The sequence below is a fragment of the Diorhabda sublineata genome, chromosome 2, assembly GCF_026230105.1.
Source record: "Diorhabda sublineata isolate icDioSubl1.1 chromosome 2, icDioSubl1.1, whole genome shotgun sequence".
NCBI classification, from domain to species: Eukaryota; Metazoa; Arthropoda; class Insecta; order Coleoptera; family Chrysomelidae; genus Diorhabda; species Diorhabda sublineata.
Window position 1 is genome coordinate 41,140,726 of NC_079475.1, and position 24,924 is coordinate 41,165,649.

The 24,924-nt window shown below is 31.3% G+C and overlaps 1 protein-coding gene across 2 annotated transcripts in view; it reads right to left on the reverse strand.

Moving 5' to 3' along the window:
- The window catches only part of LOC130453213 (netrin receptor UNC5C), a 327,846-nt gene extending 310,937 nt beyond the window's left edge, over positions 1–16,909 (reverse strand). The window contains exon 1 of one of the 2 annotated variants that reach the window (XM_056792838.1): positions 16,612–16,909. The gene's annotated coding sequence lies outside the window, so the exon portion shown is untranslated. The remainder of the gene's footprint in view (positions 1–16,611) is intronic. The other variant, XM_056792837.1, reaches the window with a different exon arrangement.
- Positions 16,910–24,924: the final 8,015 nt, after the last annotated feature.

Genomic DNA, 24,924 nt, shown 5'->3' on the forward strand with positions numbered 1-24,924 from the left:
CAATGAAATAAGCAAATAAACAAATAAAATATACAGGGTGCCTTAAAAAAAGGTGTTATAGGTGGAAAATTGAAATTGTTAAAATGTTTTAACAATTTCTACACTCATTTCATCAAGTATTTTTTCGATTTTTGAGTCCCGTTGGAATATTTTGTACATTATTCAATGAAATAAGCAAATAAACAAATAAAATATACAGGGTGTCTTAAAAAAAGGTGTTATAGGTGGAAAATTGGAATTTTTAAAATGTTTTAACAACTTCTACACACATTTCATCAAGTAACTTTTGATTTTTGAGTCCCGTTGGAATAAATTGTACATTATTCGATAAAATAAGCAAATAAACAAATAAAATATACAGGGTGCCTTAAAAAAAGGTGTTATAGGTGGAAAATTGAAATTGTTAAAATGTTTTAACAATTTCTACACTCATTTCATCAAGTATTTTTTCGATTTTTGAGTCCCGTTGGAATATTTTGTACATTATTCAATGAAATAAGCAAATAAACAAATAAAATATACAGGGTGCCTTAAAAAAAGGTGTTATAGGTGGAAAATTGAAATTGTTAAAATGTTTTAACAATTTCTACACTCATTTCATCAAGTATTTTTTCGATTTTTGAGTCCCGTTGGAATATTTTGTACATTATTCAATGAAATAAGCAAATAAACAAATAAAATATACAGGGTGTCTTAAAAAAAGGTGTTATAGGTGGAAAATTGAAATTGTTAAAATGTTTTAACAATTTCTACACTCATTTCATCAAGTATTTTTTCGATTTTTGAGTCCCGTTGGAATATTTTGTACATTATTCAATGAAATAAGCAAATAAACAAATAAAATATACAGGGTGTCTTAAAAAAAGGTGTTATAGGTGGAAAATTGGAATTTTTAAAATGTTTTAACAACTTCTACACACATTTCATCAAGTAACTTTTGATTTTTGAGTCCCGTTGGAATAAATTGTACATTATTCGATAAAATAAGCAAATAAACAAATAAAATATACAGGGTGCCTTAAAAAAAGGTGTTATAGGTGGAAAATTGAAATTGTTAAAATGTTTTAACAATTTCTACACTCATTTCATCAAGTATTTTTTCGATTTTTGAGTCCCGTTGGAATATTTTGTACATTATTCAATGAAATAAGCAAATAAACAAATAAAATATACAGGGTGCCTTAAAAAAAGGTGTTATAGGTGGAAAATTGAAATTGTTAAAATGTTTTAACAATTTCTACACTCATTTCATCAAGTATTTTTTCGATTTTTGAGTCCCGTTGGAATATTTTGTACATTATTCAATGAAATAAGCAAATAAACAAATAAAATATACAGGGTGTCTTAAAAAAAGGTGTTATAGGTGGAAAATTGGAATTTTTAAAATGTTTTAACAATTTCTTCACTAATTTCATCAAATAACTCTTGATTTTTGAGTCCCGTTGGAATATCTTGTACATTATTCGATGAAATAAACAGATAAACAAATAAAATATACAGGGTGTCTTAAAAAAAGGTGTTATAGGTAGAAAATTGATATTTTTAAACATATCACAATAAATCAATTTCTTTCTATATGAAATTAGATGTGTATGATTGAGTTGAAGTTTTAGCGAAGAAAATATAATAATATAGTTTGAAACTTCTATATCGGCAACAAATTCCTCGCGTTTTATTACCCTCAGCACCATTAAAGATAATCTAAAAGAAGATGGGATCGTATATGTATACATTAACCGAACCAAAACAACAGACATCTGAAAGTTATCCATCACGCGTTTGGAAAGCGGAATGAAAAAAAAAAAAACAAAAACGGTTAGTCTAATAGCTAGGCGTGAGTTCGGTAATTTCGTGGTCTGGATTCGAACATCAAAGATTTTAAACGTATGTGGTCGATTTGCAACTATATTAAACAAAGATATATATCATTCCGTCATAAATATAGAATTTTCATATTAATATCTTTGATTATTATACAACAACAACAAAAATTGATATTTTTTAGGTTAAGTCAGATTAGGTTATGTTATAATTTCTTCTCTTTTTGTTTTTTTTTTTGATGTGAAAAGGTGGTAAACCGTATTATAATCGAAAGGTGGCTGCCGTGCGAAGATTCTTGTTGATTTTGATTTTGAACTTTTGTTGCTGTTGAACGACGAGACCTCAAACGTTTCTGAAGACTGTGCATCGATAGCGACTTGGCTGAGGATCAATTTTCAAGAGTTTACTGGTCAAAAAAGTGTGTTTATCTCGCAAAATCAACAAAATTATTGGAAATGATCATTCTTACAAGTAATTATCGTGGAATACGTAGATAATTGTTTTTTGTTTGTTTTTTTATAAATTTTCTACGCAAATCGATTCCGATACGTCAAAGTTTTATTCAATGTTCACAGAAAATTATTCATATAATGCAAGCCGTTCTGATGAATATACTACGAATATATGAATATTAAGTACACGGAGGCATCAACACAGGAAGTTGAAGTATCTCGAGGTTCAAAATATAAATACGTTTGGATTGGTCACATTCACGCTGGAAAGATTAATGAGAATTGAATTTATTTTTGGGGGAATGAATAACTTCGTAGTTGATGATGAAACGATTTTGAAAAATTATGTTTATTTGAAAATGCTAAAGAATGTTTGTGAAAAACTAAGTAATCGTACGTCCTCTCAATTATCTTGTACAGAAAATGGCTTTTTTTATTTTAATTTTCACAAAAAAATTACTCTCTTAGTTTATATTTTAGAAAAAAATATTTTTGTGATCAAATTTCAAGCAAAACTATAATTTTCAAACCCCATTTGGACAAAATTTTATTTTCATTAAGTCGAGAAATGGATTTTTCTGATTAAGTTTAGTAAAAAATATATTTTCCAAAAGAAATTTTTGCCGAAAGACATTTAATTATGAAAAAATCGATATTCACTGTCTAATTTCATGGAGAAATAATTTTTTTTGGTTAAATTTCTAAATTTAAGATGTTGAAAATGTCTTTTAACTCTAATTATAACATAAAATGTGTTTTTTGGCTTTTGATTTAGTAAAACATTAGTTTTCTTGAATAAATTTGTACAAAAAAAAACTATTTTCGGGATCTAACTTTCAAAAAATGATGTTAGATGTCTAATTTTAATCATGAATAACTTTTTTTAATTGAATTCCTCACGAAAATAACTTTTCTTAATTAAATGTGAACAAAAAATAGTTTTTTTCATTCAAAATCTCATCAAAATGATTTTCTTAAATTTAAATTTCGACAAAAACGGATTTTTTAATAAAATTTTGTTAAATAAAACCTTTTCTTGGCTATTTTTGTTCCGAATCTTGTTTTTTATTTATTTTACATGATTTAAGCTTATTAAAAAGGCTTTTTCATTATTACTTTGAACAAAAATGGTTCTTCTAATTTATATTTGAGAAAAAACTGCTTTTTGAATTGAATTTTGATGGAAATTAGATTTTTTCAATTAAATTAGCACGAAAAATGTCTTCTCCAATTTGAATATTGCCAAAAAATACTTTTTCCAAAATAACTTTCGGCAAAAAACCATTTTTCCGATCTAATTTTGAAAAAATTACTTCTAGGTGTCTAATTTTAATCATGAATAACTTTTTTTAATTGAATTCCTCACGAAAATAACTTTTCTTAATTCAATGTGAACAAAAAATAGTTTTTTTCATTCAAAATCTCATCAAAATGAGTTTTATTGATAAAATTTTGTTGAATAAAACCTTTTCTTGACTATTTTTGTTCCGAATTATGTATTTTAATAATTTTACATGATTTAAACTTATTAAAAAAGACTTTTCATTATTACTTTGGACAAAAATGGTTCTTCTGATTTATATTTGAGAAAAAACTGCTTTTTGAATTGAATTTTGATGGAAATTAGATTTTTTAAATTAAGTTAGCACGAAAAATGTCTTCTCCAATTTGAATTTCGCCAAAAAAATACTTTTTCCAAAATAACTTTCGGTAAAAAACCATTTTTCCGATCTAATTTTGAAAAAATAATTGTGTTTGATTAAATTTCTCAAGATAATTAGTATTCAAAGTTTGATTTAAACAAAAAATTGAATTTTTTATTCAAAATCTTGTCAAAACGGGTTCGCCAACTTTTAATTTTGGTAAAACTTTTCGACAAAATTGACTCAAATTTCAACAAAAAATGGATTTACTAAATGGCCAAGTTTTAATTCTGTCAAAAATTTTTTTTACATTTAATATGGTAACTAATTAGTTTTCCTTGATATATTGTGTAACTAAGAAAAATTTTCTGTATATAATTTGAAAGACATAACTTCAATTCGTTAAATTACATTTCTAGATTTACTTTGAAACAAAAATTGCAGTTTGAATTATATCAAAATCAAATTTTCACATAAATTACTTTTCTTAATCTAATTTTATTAAAAAAAAAGTTTTCCGTGGTTTCCTCAAGTCCAAAGAATCGGTACTGGTTTAAAGTTTTCCAAAAATAACATTTCCAAATTAAATATTGTGTAGAAACGGCTTTACTACATTGAACTAAGAGCCTCCTGTTCAAATAAATTGTCCAATTTAGACTAAAAGGGCTTTTCCTAATATAATTTCCGTCAAATTTCCACTTTTTCAAATTCTATTTGGACAAAATATGCATTTTCCAATTCAATTTCGTATAAATTGGACACAACTACAGATTCAAAATTAAACAAAAACGAGTGTATCAGTCCCAATTTTTAAAAAAAATATTTTTTTCTAATATAACATCATCGAACAAAGGCTTTACTTTTGTTCCAATGTGAAAATGAAGATAAAAATTTGATGCATAGGTGGAAAAATGGATAATTTTCTGGTTCTTCAGGTAAAACTGATTGTACAAATTCCATAACGAAAATGAGAACAATAATGATAATTCAACACCACCCAACCTAGCAATTACTCCCCATTAAAGCACTCAGTATTCCCAATACGTCCTATCGAATATATCTAATTTTGATTTTATCATATTTTACCTTAAATCAGTACCCATAAGCTATAATTTGACGATAGGGCATATTCCAGACTAGCCTGATGTTTGTGAAGGACGAAGAGGTGTAGGAAGGGTAGCAACCCCTATTTGTGTTGATTATTACAGGCAAGTCTGCACTGTAATTTACTTTATAGCTAATAAAAGGGTCATTCATTTACCTAAGTTTGCAAATTTAATCAAGAAGTGTCGTGTCTGGCACTAATACCAAAAAAAATATTAACAATAACAATCGTATCTTCAATATTATTTTTTGTTTTGTTTTTTAATCTTTTATCTTCTTTATTTTGATGATATTTCATTTTAAATATATTGAATGTACGAGGCGTATGAACAAAGTACAAAATATTTCGCTTTTACGGGTCACAGGACTCAAATCAGGATTCTCGGTAAACGCACACGGTTTTTTTATTGTCCTTATATTCAGTTGCGAAGTTTTTTGAGACCATTTTGGCACAAACCCTTAGAATATTCACTACACTACACACTTTACTACACTACACTACACAATTTAAATTATTTTAGACCTTTTGATATGTTTCTAAATATTCTTGATTTAATCTCTGTTCAAAAATTAGTTTTTTTGATGATGATGATAAAAATTGACGTTTAAAGAAAAGTAGAAACGTCAGTTTTTATCTTTTTGTTTTAAATCATTGAAATAAACTAATTTTGAAACAGCAGACACCTAAAATCGAGAATATTTAGAAACTACACAATTTATTAACTAATAAAAATTTTTTTCAAAAAATTTCCATTCAATTTAATTATATTATATATCATACAAAGCCGATCTATTTACCTCGACCCTAAATACTATTTTAAGGGCCATTAAATGACAACCGTGTAAAACTATTAGTGTAAAATATTTTAATCATATGGACGTATGTTCTCCCTATTTAGAAGACCCTAAAATATTTACCAAAAGGGATACCAAAAATAGTTTATAGTCCAGTCAGAATAATATTATTGTCTGGAATTATATAAATTATCAAAAAGAATTTTGAATTGCAAATATTCATTAAAAAAACTGAGCAAAACCGATATGTCAATGTCAATGTCAAATTTGACATTGTCAATGTCAAATTTGACATTGCTATCATAAAATTTTGACGTGCTCTTCAAAATCGGACGTTGCGTTGAAAAATTCTCATTTTATCATCAAAATCATTAAGGACCAAAAAGTAGCTAATAAAAAAACAAAAGGATACGTTTTTTGAAGACCTCTGTAAATGCAATAATAACTGAGTATTTTGGGGGAACCCCGAAATTGAGAACCTCTAACCTCAAATAACTTGAAATCGATGATATTTTTGGAAAAAACTCTTTACAAGCCAATAGGAAAACTTTTAAAATTCGCACTATCAGAAGTTTTTTGAAAATTATACCCTCGCCATTACCCCCCTAATTGAAATTAATCAATCAATCAATTTTATCCATATATTTTTGATATGATCCGGTTTTAAATACTTTTTTTAGAAAAAAACTTTTCATTTCATGAGAAAATGTTTAAAATATTAATTGTAGGGTTTTTTTTGCCAAAAATTTTGAGCTTTTCGAAATCTATGTATCATAAAAATGGAATATATAAATTCAAAGCAACCCCTTTGAGTCGTACCCTTTTCAAAACCGGGGGTTGGAAAAAGTTTTTATTAATATGACGTTAAAGTACTTGAAATCCTGTACAAAATATTTTTTTTGAAAAAGTTTCTAATTTTATAATTGAGCGAGTTATTGTAAGAAAACCATTTTTTTTTTTCAAAATTTCGAAGCATGAATTTTGAAGCATTGGAAAAAGAGAAAAAATTCAACCGCGATTTTGAAATTTTTTGTCGTTGAAGGTGGGTTTCATAAGGGTTGAAATATTTAGATTTCTCAAAAATACTGACGAAATATTCTCAATTCAAGATACATACACTTTTTGATAATTTTTAATTACGAAAGAATCGTTGAGATTATTTTTTTAACTTTTCATATGCTTAAGGGATGATTTGTAGGGGTTGCATGAATTTGATTGATCATAAACGTATTTGAAAATGTCCACAAATTTACGAATAATACATTTAAACTTTATTTTACCCGAAACATGCATAAAATCCGAGCTTTCCAGTTATTTTGCAATAAGGGGTAGTTTACACCCGCCAAAATATAAAAATCCAGATTCGGCACAAGGAATATTTCGTAGAAGAGGGTAAGTAGAACTTGAATTCAAATTTTCATGAAAATCGAGATAATAAAAAGGATTTTAAAAAAAAATTTCATAATCACTATTACTACCCTACAAAGATGGTCTTTGGAGGGGTTGTATGAGTCCGAATTTGTTTGACAATATCGACAGATCTACGAATAATTCATTAAAAGTGTATTTTACATAAATACATGATAAGATCGATTTTTTTACGATAAGGGGGTGAGTTTTCAGAGTTTAAATCCAAATTTTTATAAAAATTGACGTTAATTAACAAAATTCCACGTTTTTTACCGCTGATTCCTAGCCTAAAACCTGGCCTAGTATTACGAATAGTATAACATCCCCTTCATAACAAAATTCCCAATCCCCTAATTAAATAAAAATATAAATAACCCTACAAACATCTTATTTATTTAATAGTCTATTATTCTCATATTATGTGTATATTTATTTTGTTCCATATAAGAAAAGAATGATTATAGGTTTTTATTTTCTAATAGAAATTCTAATAACATGTGAGATCCATTGTGGTTGTCTTCTTAATTATTTATTACGTCAGAGTCTATGAGGGTGGTCTCCATTTACAAATAATTACATTAAATTGTACGGTAGATTCTATCCGGCAACTTATTATGCATGGGGTATTAAAAAGTTGTCTTTATTAATTTATTTTCGTCAAGTTTTATACTTTATTGTTCATTTACATACAGGGTGATTCGTACAGAACGTGTAGAATTGTATATTACGATCCAAAAACTTTTTCTACCATTTCTTCATTTTCAGAAATTTAACCTATTTTGAAATGTCTGTATCTTCGGAATTATACGGTCAAAAAAGTAATGTGACTAGTGAAATTTGAAGGGAATTTAATGCTCATTCCGAAAATGGATAAAAAAAACCCTTACGACGCATTGTTTTTGAGATATAGACCAAAAACCGAAAGACGTCAGAAAAAAAAAGGTTTTTTTGTCAAAGAAACTCGGACTAAGCTTCACTTAGCATCCCCTAACCAACGTTTCTAATCAAAAACTTCGCAATTTTTTGTACAGGATCACCGCTTTATTCTTGAGAGCTTCATTTTTTGAGAAATCGGATTTTGTTGATGTTTTTGATTTTTCTTTATAACTTGCAAACTATTCGTTCTACAGCGTTGTGGTTGTGGTTGAATTGAAGCTAAATAGCTGCTCTACAACTTCATTTTGCATGACTTCCTCGTGGGATCAATAGTTTAGTCAATATTTCGTCCAAAAAAAACGGCTAAGACATAAATTCTCAAATTTCTGGAAAAAATTGGCAAATTTTGAAGAGCTGTATCTCGGGACCTATTAGACATACAAAGCTGCGGTTAGTCTTGATCGGTAACGAATCTTATCTTCTTTAAAAATGTTAATAACATATTTTTCGTGAAGATGCATAGTTTGGGAGTTATAAGCCAAAAACTGAAACAAGTCCGAAAAAATCATGGTTTTTCGGCCACACCCACAAAATTGACAAATTTTGAAGAGCTGTATCTCGGGACCTATTAGACCTACAAAGTTACAATTAGTCTTGAACGATAACGAATCTTATCTACTTTAAAAATGTATGTAATATATTTTTCGTGAAGATGCATAGTTTGGGAGTTATAAGCCAAAAACTAATAAATCCGAAAACATCGTAGTTTTTCGGCCACCCCTCCTCGAGTACAAGCTAGATTTATTCGAAAACTTGGATTTACCTACCTTATACATTCCCAAACAATCCCCCAAAATTTCTAGTTTTGTCCAGGCAAAAGTACATGACTAAAAGGTTTCAAACCAAAGATATTACGTCTCTAGTTTCATTATTTACCATTCTCGTAAACAGATATTTTATAGTACATCAATCCCAATGTTTTTCCTTACAATTTCAAAGCTTTCCCTGGAACCTAAATATCCCCGCAGGATTTAGAGGATTAACTGATTTCTAACGTAGTTTCTATTTCTTTTAATCGACTCATACTAAGCTAAAAATAATCATAAGTAGGTTATTATTTTTTAATTTGATAAATATTTATTTTCGCTTCTTTTCCAGTACCTCACTACTTGAGATTTTAATTTTAGCTTGTACTTCAAGAGATCGTGATTCACAATATACATCACACCAACTGCCCACTTAACCTGGCACTTAAATTATCTACAAAACGTTAATATCCAACCGTCTGGCACTCTAAACTTCCTATAGACCGTAATTCCTTTATATAAAATTCGAGACACGTCTTTTCTATCAATTTTAATAAGCCATAAATTTGAAATCTGAAATTATGTTCAATTGAAAATTATCCGCTAATGTTTTCTATTACAAGCTCAAACTTATAGCTTCTATTACGGATTCTCGATGATACTTTTCATAAGAATCACTTGTAGTAGTACACTGTCAAAATTACTCGACTAGCTTTAATGAAATAATTACTTGAATATATTTTTTTTTAATATATTTGAATAAATCTTCTGGTTGAGGTCGGAAATTTTACAAACAACCCTCGTATATCAAAATATTACGTACCAAAATGCATATGAAGCCAATAATTGTACAATTCTGAAGATTAACAGGTTTCCAATGGAAAAATAGGATATTGTTGGTAAGTCTAATGTCCTAGAATCCTTTATCCTCATCGTCCAGTTCTAACCATAACTATTGGTGAAAGGTTTCATCACCAAATAAACGTTGCAACTTAAAATCATAGCAGATCGTAACGCTGTCAAATCTTACTACTTAAAAAACGGTGTTGCCAGCTCAGAATCTTCTAGTTTCGTAGTATTTCTAAATATATTGACTTGCCCTCGTATTGATATATGGAATATAGTAAATAAATCGAGAATTGTGTGGTAGAATTTAATAAAAAGTTTCAACATAAAAACTGGTAAAATTATAGTTATAATTTATGAGGTTTTTATCAAGATGTTTGACGGCTATAAAAATTGTCAAATCATTGAATTAAAATTTTTAATGAAACCCTCTATAATTTCAGCCTGGACTGTCATTTCTTCATCCAGTTTTCACTCGATCTATCTGTTATCTATTTGTAATTACTTCCGTTTCAAATTTGTCTGCTAGTCTCTACCAAAAAATTTTTTCAAAACGCGTTTACTGGGTTCTATACATGGGAATAAAATTACACAGTTTCAGAAATTCCAATTTGTAGAGTTTCTGGAACGGAAAACTAAAACATACGCACGACACTGTCGCATTTCAATTTAATAGAAAAGGGTCCAGAATCCCATTTGTGGAAATAGTAAAAGGTCCTTGTCGCTCTAATTACCCTGCCCGGTTTTAAGTGGGTCAGCGAAATATGGAAAGATCAAACCCTCGAGCTTTTACCTTCTTCTTTAAAGATTCACCATATGGCCCTTAAGACGAGGACCCTTTTTGTACTGAACGGAACTGAAAGAATGAATCCCTAGTTTTTATACAATATCTTCTGGAAAAATAATAGTTTGACCAACTAATAGATTTGAAATTTCACGATTCATATCGTCCCAATAAATATTATATTATATCAAAGTTAACCCATCTCTTTTTTTGCTTACTATGTCTGCCATCTCGCGCACTTTTAGTCAATTATCATCCAGTACCATTTAGTGGAATTTCTTCAACATTTCTGGAGTAATCAACTCATTTGGTCGATCACTGATTTGCTGGTCTTCGTAATATCGTACGGTCTCGTCTAAACTTTGCATTCAAATATTTGTTGGTCTTCGTAGATCGTACGGTCTCGTCTAAACTTTGCATTCAAATATTTGTTGGTCTTCGTAGATCGTACGGTCTCGTCTAAACTTTGCATTCAAATATTTGTTGGTCTTCGTAGATCGTACGGTCTCGTCTAAACTTTGCATTCAAATATTTGTTGGTCTTCGTAGATCGTACGGTCTCGTCTAAACTTTGCATTCAAATATTTGTTGGTCTTCGTAGATCGTACGGTCTCGTCTAAACTTTGCATTCAAATATTTGTTGGTCTTCGTAGATCGTACGGTCTCGTCTAAACTTTGCATTCAAATATTTGTTGGTCTTCGTAGATCGTACGGTCTCGTCTAAACTTTGCATTCAAATATTTGTTGGTCTTCGTAGATCGTACGGTCTCGTCTAAACTTTGCATTCAAATATTTGTTGGTCTTCGTAGATCGTACGGTCTCGTCTAAACTTTGCATTCAAATATTTGTTGGTCTTCGTAGATCGTACGGTCTCGTCTAAACTTTGCATTCAAATATTTGTTGGTCTTCGTAGATCGTACGGTCTCGTCTAAACTTTGCATTCAAATATTTGTTGGTCTTCGTAGATCGTACGGTCTCGTCTAAACTTTGCATTCAAATATTTGTTGGTCTTCGTAGATCGTACGGTCTCGTCTAAACTTTGCATTCAAATATTTGTTGGTCTTCGTAGATCGTACGGTCTCGTCTAAACTTTGCATTCAAATATTTGTTGGTCTTCGTAGATCGTACGGTCTCGTCTAAACTTTGCATTCAAATATTTGTTGGTCTTCGTAGATCGTACGGTCTCGTCTAAACTTTGCATTCAAATATTTGTTGGTCTTCGTAGATCGTACGGTCTCGTCTAAACTTTGCATTCAAATATTTGTTGGTCTTCGTAGATCGTTCGGTCTCGTCTAAACTTTGCATTCAAATATTTGTTGGTCTTCGTAGATCGTACGGTCTCGTCTAAACTTTGCATTCAAATATTTGTTGGTCTTCGTAGATCGTACGGTCTCGTCTAAACTTTGCATTCAAATATTTGTTGGTCTTCGTAGATCGTACGGTCTCGTCTAAACTTTGCATTCAAATATTTGTTGGTCTTCGTAGATCGTACGGTCTCGTCTAAACTTTGCATTCAAATATTTGTTGGTCTTCGTAGATCGTACGGTCTCGTCTAAACTTTGCATTCAAATATTTGTTGGTCTTCGTAGATCGTACGGTCTCGTCTAAACTTTGCATTCAAATATTTGTTGGTCTTCGTAGATCGTACGGTCTCGTCTAAACTTTGCATTCAAATATTTGTTGGTCTTCGTAGATCGTACGGTCTCGTCTAAACTTTGCATTCAAATATTTGTTGGTCTTCGTAGATCGTACGGTCTCGTCTAAACTTTGCATTCAAATATTTGTTGGTCTTCGTAGATCGTACGGTCTCGTCTAAACTTTGCATTCAAATATTTGTTGGTCTTCGTAGATCGTACGGTCTCGTCTAAACTTTGCATTCAAATATTTGTTTGTCTTCGTAGATCGTACGGTCTCGTCTAAACTTTGCATTCAAATATTTGTTTGTCTTCGTAGATCGTACGGTCTCGTCTAAATTTTGCATTCAAATATTTGTTGGTCTTCGTAGATCGTACGGTCTCGTCTAAATTTTGCAATCAAATATTTGTTGGTCTTCGTAGATCGTACGGTCTCGTCTAAACTTTGCATTCAAATATTTGTTGGTCTTCGTAGATCGTACGGTCTCGTCTAAACTTTGCATTCAAATATTTGTTGGTCTTCGTAGATCGTACGGTCTCGTCTAAACTTTGCATTCCAATATTTTTCCGTCGATAACGATGAAGCAGTAGAATCTAGTTCAACTTCTGCCGTCAAACAAATATTGAACAACGTGGTGTCTTCGAACTTGAAACATTTGCTGTGCGTTTTGGGTATTTTCCAAGCAACTAACGCCATCTCTAGGTTCGGTCTAGGATCATCCTCGTACGTGCACGGATTGCGTTAATACTGTTTCTGATGATGAAATTTTATAAAACAAAAATTTATATCTTAATATTAATTTTAGGTACATAATTTATTTGGATTTAGAAATTGAGGTAGAAAAAAACCCGCTCTGTAATTTCGGTAGTTGTACTATCAAATCTCTTCGGCTTTCAATATTCCTCCTTTGGACCGGCACTTATTTTAATTTCTATAATTTATCGCCTTAAAGCGTCGCCTCTATTAGTCAAAAAGGCCGAATTAATAGAATGGTTTTTTTTCTTCTTCATTTATTGACTTATAATAAAATGCTAATTAGTGATTGCAACATATTATAATGTTATTTAGTTATAATGAACGTCTCTATCGAGATGAACATTTTTATCATGAGTCATTCTACAATATTAACTTCTACAGAGTGTTTTTAATATAATCACTCGATTAATAATCTCATTAAAACAATTTTTTAACAAAATTTTCGAATAATCCGATATATCTGCTTACTAAAATAAATTAATTAGATATATTCTCGTAGATTGATCCCTAAAGTTCAATTTTTTCTTCTTCTCTTTTGTTACAGAGCCCCCAAAGCGAGTCTCACTCAATAAACAAAGTAATAAGTCACTAAAGTTAGTTACAAAGCTTGAATTGTGGCAACTCTGTAATGTAAAGAATCAACTCAATTGACAAGGACCTAAAGGTAGATCGCTAACTAATAGATTTTGGAATTGTGATATTAAACTTAATAATTTATGTAAATTTGTAAATCAGAAGTCTACTTCTTATATATCTTGATTGCAAATGTGTCGACGAATGGACTATAACTAAAAATTTGTCTAATGTGTTTGTTTTAGCATTAAACGGCACGTCGATTCAATGAAAAACCGTGGAACGTAAAAAAGCGACGTTTATTTCCAATCCCGGCTTAAAGTTTAGTTTAAACGTGTCCATTGAATGAGGCGGATGATCATTGTCTTTTTTTTATATCTAGGGTCCATTAAAAGACCGGTTCAGTTGCATGTGGAAATTGCGACAATGAAGTTTGAAGTAAAAACAGTAGTCGTAACGTTTAAAGAAAGGATATACAAATATTTCAACTACAGACAACGTTGTCGTATTGAGTTAAGGTCGATTCATAAACTTAACTTTCCGCTTGACGTTGCGGGTGACGTTTGACGTTTGACGTTTGACATTCGTAGTAAATTCTAAACTTGACGTTGCTGCCGCGTGTACTGCTTTTTATTATCGTGACATTTATGTGTTTTTATTGGAAATAATAATAATAGAGAGAAATAACCCCAAAATCTAACGTCATACGTCAATATCACGTGCCAAACGCAAACGTAATTGTGTTTCTGTTGGATAGACAGGCGGTAAATAACCAAAATATTGTGATATGAAGCAAATTTTAGTTAATCATGAACATAAAAATGTACTTATAGAGTCCGGGATCAAATAGAATTTAATACGTTATCCAAATCTGTTGAAACAATTTTAAACTGTGCAGTTGATTATCTCGAATATATGACGGTATGATTAGTTAATATTTTCGATTATTAAGTAGCACTGAAGAACAATATAACGAGAAGAAACTTTCTCATAAACTTATATAAAAATAAATAATAGATCCAAGGTTCAAGTAATGGGATTAATGGGATGATAATCAAACTGTATTGTTTTACATTTTACACTCTGAAGAATGAGATTTTGAATCAGAAACGTATTAGAATAGGCTTTTCCTAGGCTCAAAATAGTACGAAAAAAGTAAGTAATTTATCGTGAACCAAATACAAAAACTTCCTAAATATCTGAAGGCTTTATCATAGTTTGTGGACAAACAGCATGTTTTCGAGAACCATAAAACCAAATAAATCATAGCTCGTTGAAGCGGGGACAGACAGGCCCTTCATGGGACCCGAATCCTTCTTAGTATTAGCTACAGAACAATGAAAAAAAACACCGAAACTCTTCTGTAACCAGAGTAGATCTGCTGGTAGTTCTATCGGGGGACTGTCGCCATAGTGGACAAAATCTCTGGCAATTGAAAACATACAACTTTCTAGATTTTTCAAAATACGTGGGATCGATGGATCAGCTGGGTTCTCCAGTGTCTCGGAGACCCCAAATTCATACAAGCACATAAATCTTCTTTCCAAACAAATTAAAAGTGCTATTTCACGTCCACGAATATCTTAATTGAAACAAAATTAGATTTTTTTGTTTTCTCGTGAAAAAAATTACATTCGAAGTCGTCCCATTCATCAATTTGAATTTAGGCAGTCCAATTGTAGACTAAATAATTGTTTAATTGGTAATTTATTTAATTAAAAAGAACAACGGAGAGACGGTTTTAATTTTTGTCGTTGTCGAAAGTTTCGAGAATTTTTTCGAATTTTTCCCATGGAAATCAAATTATAAATTAACACATTTATGACTTTGCGTGCGAAAAAGAATTATTTCTACGTGGATTTGATTTCTGCAAGGATCAAAAATGTGTTTTAAGGATCATCATTTGATGTTTGAAGTTGAGGACCTGTCGAAAAGACAGGACCTGGTGGAAATGTATCCATCCGTAGATTTGTCCGTGGCCGGATGATTATTTGTTGTTGTTTATGGGTTTTGCCACCATATTACTGGTAAAAATTTGGAATATAAACTTTAATATATAGAAAACTAGAAGAATATACAACAGAATCATTTTTTGTTTGTATGAAACTTTTTATTCGACCATTTCCCTCGATTCGAACAAAGTTTCTACCTCCAGCAATAATGAATAATAAAAGTTTTTAAGGGAAATCTCGTTTGGCGGAACTATCTCTTGTTGAATAATATTCTCGTTAAAATTTTCATTAGCAGCTCCCTGAGTACGATAATTAAAAATTTTCATCTTTCATGATGTCGAAAGTGGCTTCTTTTAAGTAAAGTTTTAAATACTTTTTTTAGCCACTTCCTCAGTAGAACGAAATAAGAAAAAAAGAAAAAACTTTAGTTTTTTTATATATGGAGTAAGTTTACAAAGTGAAAATCACATTTTTATTTTGTATACAGATACAAGGAACAATATAATGAATGTTTCGGAGCAGGTCAAAAGCTTTAGGCAAAACATTAATACAACATGGAAATTTGGGAAAAAGAAACGTAGATTCTCAAAGAAAAAAGCATAATAAAGAAATAACATTTGAATTCAGAAGATACTGAAGATATTTATGAACTTTATTAAACAAGAAAGGCAGATCAAGGATGAAATGAATAAAACAGGACAGTACAACCGTCTCCAAAAACTCCTAACTAAGACTTAGACTTCAATAATGGGTTTAACCAAGAGATATCTTGATTGCACCATGAAAAAATCAAATCTCATGGTACCAAAATAGAAAGAAAACATTATTTCTAACCGCCATGTAGAACAAAAATTATTCTACTGTTACTGAGATACGGGAAAGCTTTGTAATACATACATAGTTTTTATGAACACACTATTAACTAATACCATAACACCAACGTTCATAGTTAAAGTGTACGATGCACGTTTCGATAAAGGAGTTATCGTCTTCAGAAATCGATTTATAAAAGATTAAACAGTGGGAAATAGGAAAGGAATGAAGTAGCAAAGGATGGAATATTCTGATGCTCGGAAAGTTGTGGAGAAGATGAAATAAAAGTGAAAAGTTGAATAAATTGAAAACCAAACAGAATTGCTTTACAATTTTCAAATATTACCTTTCTTTAAACTGTTTCTTCTTATATGAAAAAGCGTATTCCAAAATTAATGTAACTGTATATATAGTTCACAAAACTATGATAGAATATATATAATTTTCATCACAACACAACCGACGAATTAAATATAACACAATCCACTGCTATATCTAATTTATTAATTATTTATATGAAAATGTTTATTTCATAGTATTAACGCGATGTTTTTTCCAAACGGCGTTCGGCTTAACCTCCTCGTTCGGTAGTTTCAAACGGACTGAAATCGCGTCTAAGTTCTTTGGCTTCCACAGTCTTCTTGGTAGAGCGTGATGGCGCAATGCATTTTAAACAGACGTGCTTATACCATAGAAAAAAAGAAGCGCGCGCTAAATTTTTCATTAATGAATTATTTCTATTGTTTTCTAGAATGAATGTATGATAAATAAATAGCTGAGTTTCAATACAATTATTTCCGATTCAATTTTGGTCTTTATCAATAAATTTGACATTGATAACCCTTGTACAGACATATTTTACTCTCTATGTGATTGTTGAAAAAACAAACAATTATTCAGAAGGCTTCTTGGATTCAATTAATATTAAATTAGTACCAAGAAGAAACCCAAATTATGTTCTGTAGCAGTAGGTTTTTGTCGTTGCGTAAAATGTTTTTCTTATCTTGATAATTGTCTCTTTTTTGACCAATACTTCGTCGTTGGGGATTCTTTCAATCCAGGGAATCTTCAGGATGCATCTATAGAGTCACATCTCAAGGTTTTTGGTCATTTGAGGTTTCAAGTTCCAAGTTTCCACTTTCTACAGCAGTACCGACCACAAATAACATTCTTTCAATCCTATTCTGACGTGGAAATTTAGATTTTTGTTTAAAAATTGTCAACAACTTTCTTTTATGACCAACGCGTCTTGGTACTTCGTCGTTGGTGATTCTGGAAGTCCAAGGAATCTTCAGGATGCGTCTATAGAGTCACATCTCAAAATTTTTGGTCATTTGAGGTTTCAAGTTCCAAGTTTCCACTTTCTACAGCAGTACCGACCACAAATAACATTCCATGAATCCTATTCTGACGTGAAAGTTTAGATTTCTGTTTAAAAATTGTCAACAACTTTCTTTTATGACCAACGCGTCTTGGTACTTCGTCGTTGGTGATTCTGGAAGTCCAAGGAATCTTCAGGATGCGTCTATAGAGTCACATCTCAAAATTTTTGGTCATTTGAGCTTCCAAGGTCTGAGTTTCCACTTTCTACAACAGTACCGACCACAAATAACATTTCATGAATCCTATTCTGACGTGAAAGTTTAGATTTCTGTTTAAAAATTGTCAACAACTTTCTTTTATGACCAACGCGTCTTGGTACTTCGTCGTTGGTGATTCTGGAAGTCCAAGGAATCTTCAGGATGCGTCTATAGAGTCACATCTCAAAATTTTTGGTCATTTGAGCTTCCAAGGTCTGAGTTTCCACTTTCTACAACAGTACCGACCACAAATAACATTCCATGAATCCTATTCTGACGTGAAAGTTTAGATTTCTGTTTAAAAATTGTCAACAACTTTCTTTTATGACCAACGCGTCTTGGTACTTCGTCGTTGGTGATTCTGGAAGTCCAAGGAATCTTCAGGATGCGTCTATAGAGTCACATCTCAAGGTTTTTGGTCATTTGAGGTTTCAAGTTCCAAGTTTCCACTTTCTACAGCAGTACCGACCACAAATAACATTCTTTCAATCCTATTCTGACGTGGAAATTTAGATTTTTGTTTAAAAATTGTCAACAACTTTCTTTTATGACCAACGCGTCTTGGTACTTCGTCGTTGGTGATTCTGGAAGTCCAAGGAATCTTCAGGATGCGTCTATAGAGTCACATCTCAAAATTTTTGGTCATTTGAGGTTTCAAGTTCCAAGTTTCCACTTTCTACAGCAGTACCGACCACAAATAACATTCCATGAATCCTATTCTGACGTGAAAGTTTAGATTTCTGTTTAAAAATTGTCAACAACTTTCTTTTATGACCAACGCGTCTTGGTACTTCGTCGTTGGTGATTCTGGAAGTCCAAGGAATCTTCAGGATGCGTCTATAGAGTCACATCTCAAAATTTTTGGTCATTTGAGCTTCCAAGGTCTGAGTTTCCACTTTCTACAACAGTACCGACCACAAATAACATTTCATGAATCCTATTCTGACGTGAAAGTTTAGATTTCTGTTTAAAAATTGTCAACAACTTTCTTTTATGACCAACGCGTCTTGGTACTTCGTCGTTGGTGATTCTGGAAGTCCAAGGAATCTTCAGGATGCGTCTATAGAGTCACATCTCAAAATTTTTGGTCATTTGAGCTTCCAAGGTCTGAGTTTCCACTTTCTACAACAGTACCGACCACAAATAACATTCCATGAATCCTATTCTGACGTGAAAGTTTAGATTTCTGTTTAAAAATTGTCAACAACTTTCTTTTATGACCAACGCGTCTTAGTACTTCGTCGTTGGGGATTCTTTCAATCCAGGGAATCTTCAGGATGCATCTATAGAGTCACATCTCAAGGTTTTTGGTCATTTGAGGTTTCAAGTTCCAAGTTTCCACTTTCTACAGCAGTACCGACCACAAATAATATTCTTTCAATCCTATTCTGACGTGGAAATTTAGATTTTTGTTTGAAAATTGTCTACAACTTTCTTTTATGACCAACGCGTCTTGGTACTTCGTCGTTGGTGATTCTGGAAGTCCAAGGAATCTTCAGGATGCGTCTATAGAGTCACATCTCAAGGATTTTGGTCATTTGAGTTTCCAAGGTCTGAGTTTCCACTTTCTACAGCAGTACCGACCACAAATAACATTCCATGAATCCTATTCTGACGTGAAAGTTTAGATTTCTGTTTAAAAATTGTCAACAACTTTCTTTTATGACCAACGCGTCTTGGTACTTCGTCGTTGGTGATTCCGGAAGTCCAAGAAATCTTCAGGATGCGTCTATAGAGTCACATCTCAAGGATTTTGGTCATTTGAGTTTCCAAGGTCTGAGTTTCCACTTTCTACAGCAGTACCGACCACAAATAACATTCCATGAATCCTATTCTGACGTGAAAGTTTAGATTTCTGTTTAAAAATTGTCAACAACTTTCTTTTATGACCAACGCGTCTTGGTACTTCGTCGTTGGTGATTCCGGAAGTCCAAGAAATCTTCAGGATGCGTCTATAGAGTCACATCTCAAGGATTTTGGTCATTTGAGTTTCCAAGGTCTGAGTTTCCACTTTCTACAGCAGTACCGACCACAAATAACATTCTTTCAATCCTATTCTGACGTGGAAATTTAGATTTTTGTTTAAAAATTGTCAACAACTTTCTTTTATGACCAACGCGTCTTGGTACTTCGTCGTTGGTGATTCTGGAAGTCCAAGGAATCTTCAGGATGCGTCTATAGAGTCACATCTCAAAATTTTTGGTCATTTGAGCTTCCAAGGTCTGAGTTTCCACTTTCTACAACAGTACCGACCACAAATAACATTCCATGAATCCTATTCTGACGTGGAAATTTAGATTTTTGTTTAAAAATTGTCTACAACTTTCTTTTATGACCAACGCGTCTTGGTACTTCGTCGTTGGTGATTCCGGAAGTCCAAGGAATCTTCAGGATGCGTCTATAGAGTCACATCTCTAGGATTTTGGTCATTTGAGCTTCCAAGGTCTGAGTTTCCACTTTCTACAGCAGTACCGACCACAAATAACATTCCATGAATCCTATTCTGACGTGAAAGTTTAGATTTCTGTTTAAAAATTGTCAACAACTTTCTTTTATGACCAACGCGTCTTGGTACTTCGTCGTTGGTGATTCTGGAAGTCCAAGGAATCTTCAGGATGCGTCTATAGAGTCACATCTCAAGGTTTTTGGTCATTTGAGCTTCCAAGGTCTGAGTTTCCACTTTCTACAACAGTACCGACCACAAATAACATTCCATGAATCCTATTCTGACGTGAAAGTTTAGATTTCTGTTTAAAAATTGTCAACAACTTTCTTTTATGACCAACGCGTCTTGGTACATCGTCGTTGGTGATTCTGGAAGTCCAAGGAATCTTCAGGATGCGTCTATAGAGTCACATCTCAAGGTTTTTGGTCATTTGAGCTTCCAAGGTCTGAGTTTCCACTTTCTACAACAGTACCGACCACATTCCATCAATCCTATTCATCAGTTTGAGAATATTGTGTAGTAATTGACAAATGCTTGTCGGGCATCAATCAAATTTTTAGTAGATAAATACTCGAAATTTGTGAATAAAAATATATAAACGTGAATGTTGTGGGATTGTGGTAATGAAACACCAAAGTTTACTCTTTTCAACATGTACAGCTTCATATTAGCTATGTTTCGATTATCTTCATAATCGAGAATTGTGGTTTCCATCATTTTTAAAAGTACTAATTTTAATATGGAAAAGTTACAAACAACGACGGTTTTAACAGTTTTCCTTTGGTGATTTTAAGGATGAAACGTATAATTTTGAACAGAAAATGTCCTCCAATTTATTTTTCTATGCATTTTGATTTGTTTAGGAGATGATATCATCGTTGGAGTGACAGTTTTGAGCAGTCAAACACAAGCTAATTGACGCAACTTCTTCAAATTTTTACACAAACAACGCTTTCCAGCTTTTTTTCAAATTACAAAACTTTTAGTTCTTCTCTATAGATTTTTGAATGAATTTCTTTTTTCTTAGGCCTTTTATGTATGTTTCTATTCTTGATTCAAGATTATTGAAATAAATTTATTAATTAAGAAAAGCACAACTTATTTCGAAGGTGTAGGACTACCACCCCCGAAAAATGCGTTCTTTGGGGTTATTTTACGTATTTCAAATTAAAAACAATTTAGGAAAGGCTGAAAATGTCTTTTTTTGGATCCCCTTATGTTTATATTTTTATATATTCAATACAACATCAAGAAAACAAACTTTTTCCATATTTTTAGTATAATTTTTCATTAAGGGTTTATTATTATAGTCCTTGGAAATAAATTACCATACAGGGATCTTAATAAAATTTTTCCAATAACTATTTTTAATGTCTAAAGTTACAAACAACTTTTGCAACACGTAACCAAATACGCGTACACACCTAAATAATATTTATTTGAAAATTATAATTAATTTGCATGTTATCTCCGTTTATAATTCCATACTTTTGCCAGGCGTTCAATGAAACTCAATATTAGAAAATTTATTAACACCTTCTTGTATCATTAGAAATCTACGGAGATACTGAAACGGGTTTTTACAAATTCAAAAAGCTGAAATAAAAACAAATGTAGATTGTAGATATACGTATATCTATTAATTTTATAGTTTACTGTAAATGAGGTAAGTTTTTGTTTCAATTTTCTTGATTGGTATCTATGATATAACCGAGATGTTAATAAAAAAAAATCACCGGATTTAAATTGGTTAGGTTAGGTGATTATTTAAAAAATAAGACATTTTCCATGTTCCACGGTATGATTCAAACATTTTATTGTACAGAGTTGTACTTGATATAACAAGCGAAGATAATTTCAGTCAAATTAAATGCAAAGATGAATTTGTTGCTACAAAAACTAAAAATTCTTTGACATAAAAAGTTCTTATGTGATTTTCATTTATAATTATACAGTACAATTATTCTGAATCAATAGAATCACTTCCATCTTCCTGTGTTTGAATCAATCGTAGGTCTACTTAAAACTGGTACGTGTTGCAACTTTTTTTTTTGTGATTCATTGCATTTCTTCAAATCTCAGCGCTGATGTTTGAACAACGAAGCGGGTTATTAGTTCTTGTCTTCTATATTAATTCGATCGGATTTGAAATACAGTAGCAACTAGATAACCTTAAAACAATGTAACCATTCTTCTTGACCATTTCGTCTACAGTATATTCTTTAGTTTTTAGAACGTCTTCCAAAACAATTCGTTATTTAGCACGAGGGTTTGTAGTACTGGTACCAGTTTCTCTTCGGACCAAGTCAATTTCCTGGTAGCTATCTCAATCGTAATATAATTTGAGTTTACCTTTGGAATTTGGTGGTTTCAAATCAGAAGATTTGACGACATTTCCTACTTTTTGAGCAACTGTTGCCGGGTCTTTTATGTGATACATTCTATGTATCTTGAACCACGGTTGCCACATACTTTTTTGTTAAAAAAACTTTCGTTTATGATTAATTTGACCCTACTAAAAGTATCTACCTCATAATTATAGAAAAAATATTTTGAAATGTTCATGAAACCCTTAATTTGTCAGAAATATTTAGTAGTTTGATCCGGGAATTCCAAGGGATTAACTTTTTGTTTCGCGTTGTTTATCTATACTATTAAAAGATTCACTGATTCCGAAAAATAAATATAATAATGCAGATTAGTATGTTGGACATTTTTTGGTAAAAATGATAAGTCATTCAACCAAATCGTAATATAATTTGAGTTTACCTTTGGAATTTGGTGGTTTCAAATCAGAAGATTTGACGACATTTCCTACTTTTTGAGCAACTGTTGCCGGGTCTTTTATGTGATAGATTCTATGTATCTTGAAACCACGGTTGCCACATACTTTTTTGTTAAAAAAACTTTCATTTATGAATAATTTGACCCTACTAAAAGTACCTATCTGATAATTATAGAAAAAATATTTTGAATTGTGCATAAAATCCTTATTTTCTCAGAAATATTTAGTAGTTTGATCCGGGAATTCCAAGGGTTTCGCGTTGTTTATCTATACTATTAAAAGATTCACTGATTCTGCATTTTTTGGTAAAGATAAGATTGTCTGCATTATATTAAAATCGAAAAAAGTTCGAAAATTGATAAAACAAACTTCGATACAGAACAGTTTTAGTATGAATAGAATTGCAGGGATTCACTTTACTTTTCAATTTACTTCAAATTACGTGTATTCATTAGATTCGAGTTCAGTAATGATTAAAATATTAAAAATAATTTATCAACTTGAATCAATAACGTTTCCTATTATTGAAATAATAACATACGAATCAATCGTAATAAATACAAATAGATCGCACTGCGGTCGCCAGATGTCGCTTCCTACATAATTTATTCATAAAGACAAACAGCGCTTTCAGGGATTTCCACGATTACCATCGCCATTTTCATGGAAAATTGGTGTGTACACGAAAATCCTATCATTGCATTCGTTGTCATATTGGGAACTCAATTACTATATATATATATATACAATTTGCGATGTGTTTATAAAGGATTTTCTTATCCAACTCGACAGCAATACTTCAAATGTACATTATAGAAAACATAAAATTTATCTTTATATAATATACATAAATTTAAATATAATATCGATAAATAATAGATAGTTTGTTTGATTGTATTTAGTTTTCGATGATACCCTGTATAAATTAATAGTAATAAGACCCACATGAACCGTTTCGCTCCCGGTAGTTATCGATCCTACAATTCCCAAACAATTCCGACATCATATCTTGAATGTTCCTTTCATTTATAACATGTATAGGGATGTCATTTTGATATGACCTACATCAGTTTCTATACACTAAACGTATGCACCCCGAAACTATTATTATCTTTTAGAATAAACACAGAAGTCATTCTGGGACATCGGAACTATCTCTGAAAACAGTTATTTAAGTTAACAAATGAATCATTGTACTATATTTAAAAAAAAATCAAGATATAGTCCTGATCTGGCCCCATTCGATTATTTTTTTCTCTCAAAACTAAAATCCAAGTTAAAGACTGAAATATTCAACATCGACAGACGGTGTACAAACAATTTGACTCTAAATATGCATCAAATTCTTATAGTGGTATAAAAAAAAAGAATATTTTGAAAAATAATCACGTTAATAACTCACAGATCGCTCTACGTATATACACGGCGAACTTCACATAAATATTTATGCAATGCCCTCGTATATTACAGATACATTAAAACGATTTCAAGAATATGACTTGAATTGTTTGTTTAACACTTATATAAATAAATAATTATTTAATTTGTTTTAAATGCGAAACATCACAGGGAAAACGTTTCATCCAGATACCACTCGCCGAATAAATCAATTACCAACTTTATAAAATCAAATTTTTACTGTTGGTGATTAAAACCGCTTATTTATTTATATATTTATTCAATTGATATCGTCCAATTACCGTGGCATCCAAAAAATAAATAGATGTTATAAAATATGTTATACTTCTTCTCTTCTCTATTGGCCTTTTGTCTATCGACATACAACCAAGATCTGTATTTTAAAGAATAAACTACGAGGTACTACTTAGATATAAAGGGAGTTCCAAA